This window comes from Penaeus chinensis, chromosome 3 (assembly GCF_019202785.1).
Source record: "Penaeus chinensis breed Huanghai No. 1 chromosome 3, ASM1920278v2, whole genome shotgun sequence".
Classification (NCBI taxonomy): domain Eukaryota; kingdom Metazoa; phylum Arthropoda; class Malacostraca; order Decapoda; family Penaeidae; genus Penaeus; species Penaeus chinensis.
Window position 1 is genome coordinate 19,390,794 of NC_061821.1, and position 7,500 is coordinate 19,398,293.

Consider the following 7,500-nt stretch of genomic DNA (forward strand, 5'->3'; position numbering starts at 1 on the left):
GGGCACAGAGACAGAGACAGAGACCCGAGACTGAGACAGAGAGAATGAGAGACAGAAGAAGAGAGAATGAGAGACAGAGAAGAGAGAGAAAAGAGAAGAGGGGAGAGAGGGGAGAGAGAGAGAGAGAGAGAGAAAAAGAGAGAAAAAGACCGGGGACAGAGAGAAGAGAGAGAGAGTAGAGGAGGGGAAAGAAGACAGAGAGGAGAGAGAAAGAGAGAGAGTAGAAAAGAGAGATAGAGGAGAGGGAAGAGAGAGAGAGGAGAGGGGGGGGGGGGGGAGGGGGGAGGGAGAGAGATGAAGAAAAAAGTAAATAAAGATAGAGTAAACTAAAGAAAGAAAGAGAGAGAGAAACAAGATTAAAAATAGAGAGGGAGAGATAAAAAGAGAGAGATAAAAAAAAGGAGCGAAAAAGACAGAGAGAGAAAAAAAAAAAAAAAAAAAAAAAACGAGGAAAAAAGAACGGGGCGTTCACACCTTTAGACTATCAAATGCAAAAATCACACGTCGTGGAATCTCCCCTTTTTAAAAAAACTAAATCCTCTTTCACCTTCGGCCCTGGTTCCATTCTTCCCCTTTTCGTCTTTTTTCGAAAGCACGTTTCAACGCCAAGGAGATGCATGGCCTCGAGAAGGCACCTTGCAATATACCCGTCCTTGCAATAGTGCAGTTATAGGAATTAGGCCGATCAACTTTAAACGCCTGTTGGGCCATTTCTCAAGCTGGAATTTACGGGTGTCTCTTGTGGAATATTCTTTCTTCTTTCTCTTTTCCTCTCTCTCTCTCTCTCCCCTCTCTCTCTCCTCTCCTCTCTCTGTTTTTTTTTTTTTCTTTGTCTTTTTTTTTCTAATCTTTGTCTTCTTTGTCTCCATCTCTCTGTTTCCTTTTTTTTTTCTTCTTTTTTTAAAATTTCTTTTTCCTTAATATCTTCTTTCGTTTTTGCTTTTCTTTGTCTTTTTTTTCTTCTTTCCTTATCTGTGTCTTTGTCTATATCTCTCTCCTTTAATCTACATCCTTTTTTCCCTTCTTATCCCTCCCTCCTTTGGGGCCTTTTTCCCCATCTCCTCTTTTAGTTCATAAAAATTTCCCCTTTTCTTCTCCATCTCTTTTATTACCCATTCCCTCCCTCACACCCCTTTCGCTGCCTCTCCTCTCTCTCTCCCTCTCTTGCCTCTCTCTTTATCCCTCCGTTCCTTCACACACTTCCCCCTCTCAATTTTACCCTTTTCTCTGTCTTTTCCTCTCTCTCTCTCTCTCTCTCTCTCTCCCTTCCCCTCCCTATCCTACCCCCCTCCCCCCCTCTCACCCTCACTCGTTTTCTCCATCCTTAAGCGAGTGATGGCATGGCGTTCCTCAGAGATGTAAATTCAATTTTGCTTTTCCAGAACCCTGTTAGATTAAAAAATGCGTGCTTCAAACCCCTTTCTCCCTCTGCTCTCCCCCCTCTGTCTCTCGCTCTTTGGGTTTCTCTTTTTGTCGGTTTGTTTTCTTTTCTGTTTCCCTGTCTCCTGTCTATCTGTCTGGGTTTTATTTAAATCTCTCACCTGTCAACACAGCACACCTCTTTCCCCCTTCTCATTAAAATAAAGGGTCAAAACAGTAGTTTCTCCTCTTTTCTCTCTCTTCCCCCTCTCTCTTTCTCTCTCTATGTATAAACTCTCTCTCTCTCTCTCTCTCTCTCTCTCCTCTCTCTCTCCTCTCTCACCACTCTCCCTCTCACCCTCTCTTTCTTTCCTCTCTAGTATCTCTCTTCTCTCTCTCTCTCTCTCCCCACTCTTCTTCTCCTCTCTCTCTCCTCTCTCTCTTTCTTCTCTAAAGTATCTCCCGTCTCTCTCCTCCTCTTTCTCTCTCTATCTCTCTTCCTCTCTCTCTGCTCCTCCCTCTCTCTCATCCCTCTCTCCTTCTCTTTCTTTCCTCTCTAAGTCTCCTGGTTTTCTCTGTCCCCTCTCCTTCTCTCTCTTTGTAATCTGTCTCTTCCTCTGGCTCTCTCTCTCCTCTCTCTCACCTTCACCCCTCTCTCTCAAAAATTCCACCCCCCTTTTTCCTCTCTCCATCTCTCTCTCTCTCTCTCTCTCTTCCTCCCTCTCTCTCTCTCTCTTCTCTCTCCTCCTCTCCCTCCCCTCTCCCAAAATCCTCTCTTCTCTCCTTTCTCCCTCTCTCTCTCTCTCTCTCTATCATCTCTCTCTCTACTCTTTCACTTCTATGTATACTTCTCCTCTCTCTCCCTTTTCTCTCTCTCTCATCTCCCCTCCCTCAACTCCACTCTCTCCTCTCTTTTCTTTCTCTCCTCTCTCTCTCCCCCTCTCTCTTCTTCTCTCCTCTCCTTCTCTCTCTCTTTCTCTCTCCTCGTCTCTTCTCTTCATCTCTCTCTCTCTCTCTCTCTCGCTCTCTCTCTTCTCATCTCTCTCTCTCTCTCTCTCTCTCCTCTCTCTTTCCCTCTCTATGTACTCTCTCTCTCTCTCTCTCTCTCTCTCTTTCCACTCCTCCTCTCTCTCTCGCTCTCTCCACTCCCTCTCTCTCTCATCTCTCCCCTCTCTCCTGCTCTTCCTCTTTTCTCTAACTCTCTCTCCTCTCTCTCTTTTCTCTCTCTCTCTCTATCTTTTCCCTTTTCCCTCCCCCTTTCTCTTTTTCCCTTATCTAAAATCTTACACACACGCCCACAAGAAAACCCTCTCCTTGACCTGCATCTCCTTGAAACACTCTTCAGCACCTTCTCTTAAGCCGTCACAGGAGCGTCGACAGAGACCCATTTGCGTGTCATGAATTCTTTCACGAGGTTGATGGCGCGTAGGATACCAGGGCTAGGATATTATAGCGGTGGGATACTTCAGGTATGGATGTGGTTGTGTGGTATCAGCTGATCTGCCGAGAGCGTGATGCTGTCAGAAGGCTTTCGGCAATGGGATAATGGCACACAAATAACTGTGTGTGAGGATGCGGAGAGAAAGAAAGTGAAGAGAGAGAGAGAAAGAGAGAGAAAGAGAGAGAGAGAGAGGAGAGAGAGGAAGAGAGAAAAGAAAAGAGAGAGAAAAGAGAGAGAAGAGGGGGAGCGAGAGCGAGAGAGAGAGAGGAGAGAGAGAGAGAGAGAGAGAGAGAGAGAGAGAGAGAGAAAAGAGAGAAAAGAGAGAGAAAGAGAAAGAGAGAAGGGGAGGGGAGAGAGAGAAGAGAGAAGAGAGAGAGAAAAAGAGAGAGAGGGAAGGAGAGAGAGAGAGAAGAGAAATAGAGAGAAAAGAGAGAGAGAGAGCGAGAGCGAGAGCGAGGAGAGAGAAGAGAGAGAGAGAGAGGGAGGGAAGAGAGAGATATACAGACAGACAGACAGACAAACAAAAATGCAAACAAGGAGACAAAGAAACAGAGACAGAAACAGACAGACAAACATAAAGAAAGACTGCCAAAGCATAATAGCAGTTGCGAAATTAACAGAAGGAGGCTAGTGGAGTATTAATATGATAGTATGTTAGTTAAGAAAATAATATCAGTTTAATAATATCAAAAGAGAGAGGATGCTATGTGTTAACATTAACATAATAGTATAATTTTAAAGAAAATGATATCAATATAGTAATACCAACACAAAGATACCAGATGCACCATCTGTGTGATACAAACAGACAGGCGGGTCATGCCAAATTCTAATATATTTCAAGGGGAAAATAAGTAACAATATGTAACGCCGTTAATGAATATGATCAAGATCCCTTTTCCCCTTGTAACATAAAAAAAAAAAAAAAAAAAAAAAAAAAAAAAAAAAAAAAAAAAAAAAAAAAAAACGAAGAAAAGTATGTGTCTGCGAGTGTTTACTGCCAGACGTGTGACTACAGAGACGAAATTGTACTCTATAAATCGTACAGAGAACTCACTTTTCAATAGGTGATATGCTACACAGCAATATAAACTAAAACAAACCTTTATATTTCACATGGTTTACATAACACCAAAAGCAGTGTGTATACTATAATCACATAATTATCAAATATACGTACGATAATACTGGCATCACAATTTCCCCAAAAGCAAAGGCAAATGGCACTCACAATCTCAAACTTATCAAATTCCCCCTTTTTATACAACCCACAGCTTCCCCTCTCTGTGATCTTTCATTCTCGCCAACTCTAAATCTATCAGTAATTTTCAGATACGGCAGTTAAGAGAATTTGAAAGATACCAAAGGGGAAGGAAAGCACGTGGTCTAAGTAACTAGAAATATGGCAAAAGAAAGGTGAAAGGAAGGAGGATTGATTGGTTGTTTAAGATTTAGTCATTAGCGGCGAATACCTTGTGGGATTAAAATGTTAAAATATCTAAAACGTTACAAATATATCAATAAATGTCTCATAAAGGAAAATAAATAGTAGATATTATATAAAAAATAAAAACATATTTTGCTTTAGGAGTACAAAAAAATTGCCGTATAAAAGGGTTTACTTGATTAAAATTGTGTTTGGGGGTAACATTTTTCAGTGGGGATATTGGGAGACAAGAACAAACGTCTTTTGTCTGAGAATGCTGCGCAGTTTTTTTCCACTACATTCACGGCTAAACCTTTGGCATCCCTACAACTGCAAAGGGGAAACTTGTGGAGGACCTCTTTTGAACTCTCCAAGGTTCTACCTTTTGGGAACCCCAATTCCCTTTCCTGGGACAATCAAGTCGAGCTGTAATAGGGAAGGGGGAGAGATCCGTACATCAGGGAAAGATTTCTTCAACACATTCTAAGTACCAGTCAGACGCAATATATACAGATGGTTCAAAATCAGAAAATGGTGTGGGGCTTTGCAGCGGCGCGGTTGGTTTTCTTTCTTCGGAGCCTCGATTTTCACGCATTAAAGGGTAGCCATCTCCCAGCAGTAAAAATTTAAACTAGGGGGCTAGGAACCTTTCCGTTGAATATATTGAAAACTCCTGTGCTTTGCAAGCATCAAAATTAAACCCCATCACATCCGGGCGTAAGAAGGTTCAAGATTGGTTTGGGCCGGGTATTATCCCCGTAAGCTAAATCTTGTGCATTTTGGTATCCGGGGAAATGGCGAGCTGATCGAGAGCCAAGGCACTGGGCTGACCCTGTAAAGCTTTTTTTTCCTTCCACAAAACCGACTTAAAACCCCAGAATCAAATGGTCTCGTGATAAACGGAGAGAGCAATGGAGCAAAAACCCAGAAACAACTGCGAAAAGATTAGAAGACCTTAGGCAGTTGGGTGAAAAGCGTCCACCCCACCAACAAAGAATTTTACTTTAACAAGGCTGAGAACGGGCACCAAAGCGAGGGGGCCTATTAGGGAGGGGGGGGGGGGCAGAAGAGAGGGGGAAGGGTGGGAAGAGAGAGAAGTGTAAGTGGGGATTAAACGGGTTTTAAAACGGGAGGTAAGAAAGGACAAAAATAGCTCAGTCGAGAGACAGTTGTCCTCTGTGTAAAAGAACGGTGGAAAAATTTATGCGATGAATAATGGATCAAGTCTATTTCTGGGATTCATCTTCATTTAACGTAAGTATGCTTTGGATTTCATTTTTGGGGTGAAAGTTGGAAACGAGAGTGTTTTTCTTCAAAAACAGAGTGGGTTAACTGAAAATAGCAAAAACAATACCCAAACTTCTTTTGATGTGCACCCCCTTATGCACTAACATTTTTCTCTTCTTTTTACACACATACCTTTTTGTGTGCGTTATACACACACACACACACACAAAAAACCCCACACACACCCGCGGCGCGCACAAAAACACACACAAACACACACAACACACAAAATAAGAAAAAAAAACAAAACACCACACACACAAAACACACACACACAAACCCCCACACAACACACACACCCACACACACACACCCCACACACACACAACACACACACACACACACACCCCCACAAAAGCCAAACCCCAAAAACACACACACGCAACCCCAAAACACACACCAAAAAAAAAAAAAAACACACACACACATAGTGCATACACACACACACACACACACATAAATTTCATACACACACAACCCCACACACACACCCTAGGGAAAATTCCCACACCCCACAACAAAACAAAACACACACCCCCACCCATAAGTGCAACACACACACACACAAAACAAAACGAAAAACACAAACACACACACACCAAAACAAAAAGTGCATATACACACACACACACACACACATTTCATCACATTAGTTTCCTATGCAGTCTACAGACATTTTCCCCCCCCCTTTCCCCGCCCGACCCGGGCTCCCAACGCCGCGATCCGCAATCCCATCCCGCCCTTTCCCCCTGGCCGCCCTCCCTTCCGCCCCGCCCCTCCAACCCTTCGCAGTCGATGTATCGCGCGAAGCAGCGGCCGCCCGGACCTCCCCCCCCTCCCCCCTCCCTCCCTCCTCCCCCTCCCGCACGTTTCATTTTCTGGCCTCGCTCCTCTCCTCTCCTCCCTCTTCATCAGCGCCTCCGTCTGGTGTGATGGAATAGGATGAGCGGAGGGTGACGAAGGGGAACAAGACGGAGGGGGGCAGGGGGGGCAGGGCGCTAAGTGCCACCGTAGCGCCGCCAGGATGGTCTTCGGTGCCAGCCCTTCATCAAAACTTGGTTGACTCTTGGGGCTCCCTCGCCTCCTTCAGCGGCTCCACCAATATTGGCTCCCGAGACCGTCCCCAGCAGGAGGCGCCGACGGAGGCCAGGAGGCACGAGGGTGGCTGCCTGGGCCTTCCTTCTGTGGCCTGAGGAAGGATTGTGCTTGGATGATTGTGGGGTGTGGTGGGGCGTATTTTGCGGGTAAAGACAGGAAGTGTTGCAAATTTCGTCGAGGGGAAGAAAGTTTTTGTGTTTTCCCCGGGAAAAGAGTGTCTTAAAACATGCTGAATGTTTGAGCCTTGTTATAGAGTTTTATGCGATTTATATGAAATGAGTTAGGTGATTTGATGAATTTGATCAAATAATAAAGGTGATTTAATAAATTGGCTTAAGTGATTTGATGATTTGATAAATGGTCTTGGTGATTTAGTTAAATAATTTAAGTGATAACTAATTTAATTACTTAAATGAAAGGGATAAAAGGCAACATTGTATATCCATTACTTTAATATCATGAATATCTGAGAATAATCTATCACTGAATTCACTATACACACTATTAACGACCCAGCACTCTCTGATGATAAACAATTAACGATTCTCTCAACGAGTCCAATATTTATACACTAAACAAGACACGCAAATATTCATACATTTTCGCATTTTCATTGAAGGATGAATGTCCCAGGTATGCTAAATATGCACCAGAAAAGAAAGAGAGCGAGTTGGGGTTGGAAAATGCTTGTGTTGCGTCAAATTGATTGGCTACCTGGCAAGCAACAAATGTGCAACACACACACTCCCCGCTGTGCTCGGGAACATGCACATGACAGAAATGAATACGGGGTCGAGCGAAGATGAATCAAGGCGAAAGAAAAAGGAATAATGGAGATGACGAAGCAAAAACAGAGGAAACTATTAATGGAAATGATAGAGTAAACAGC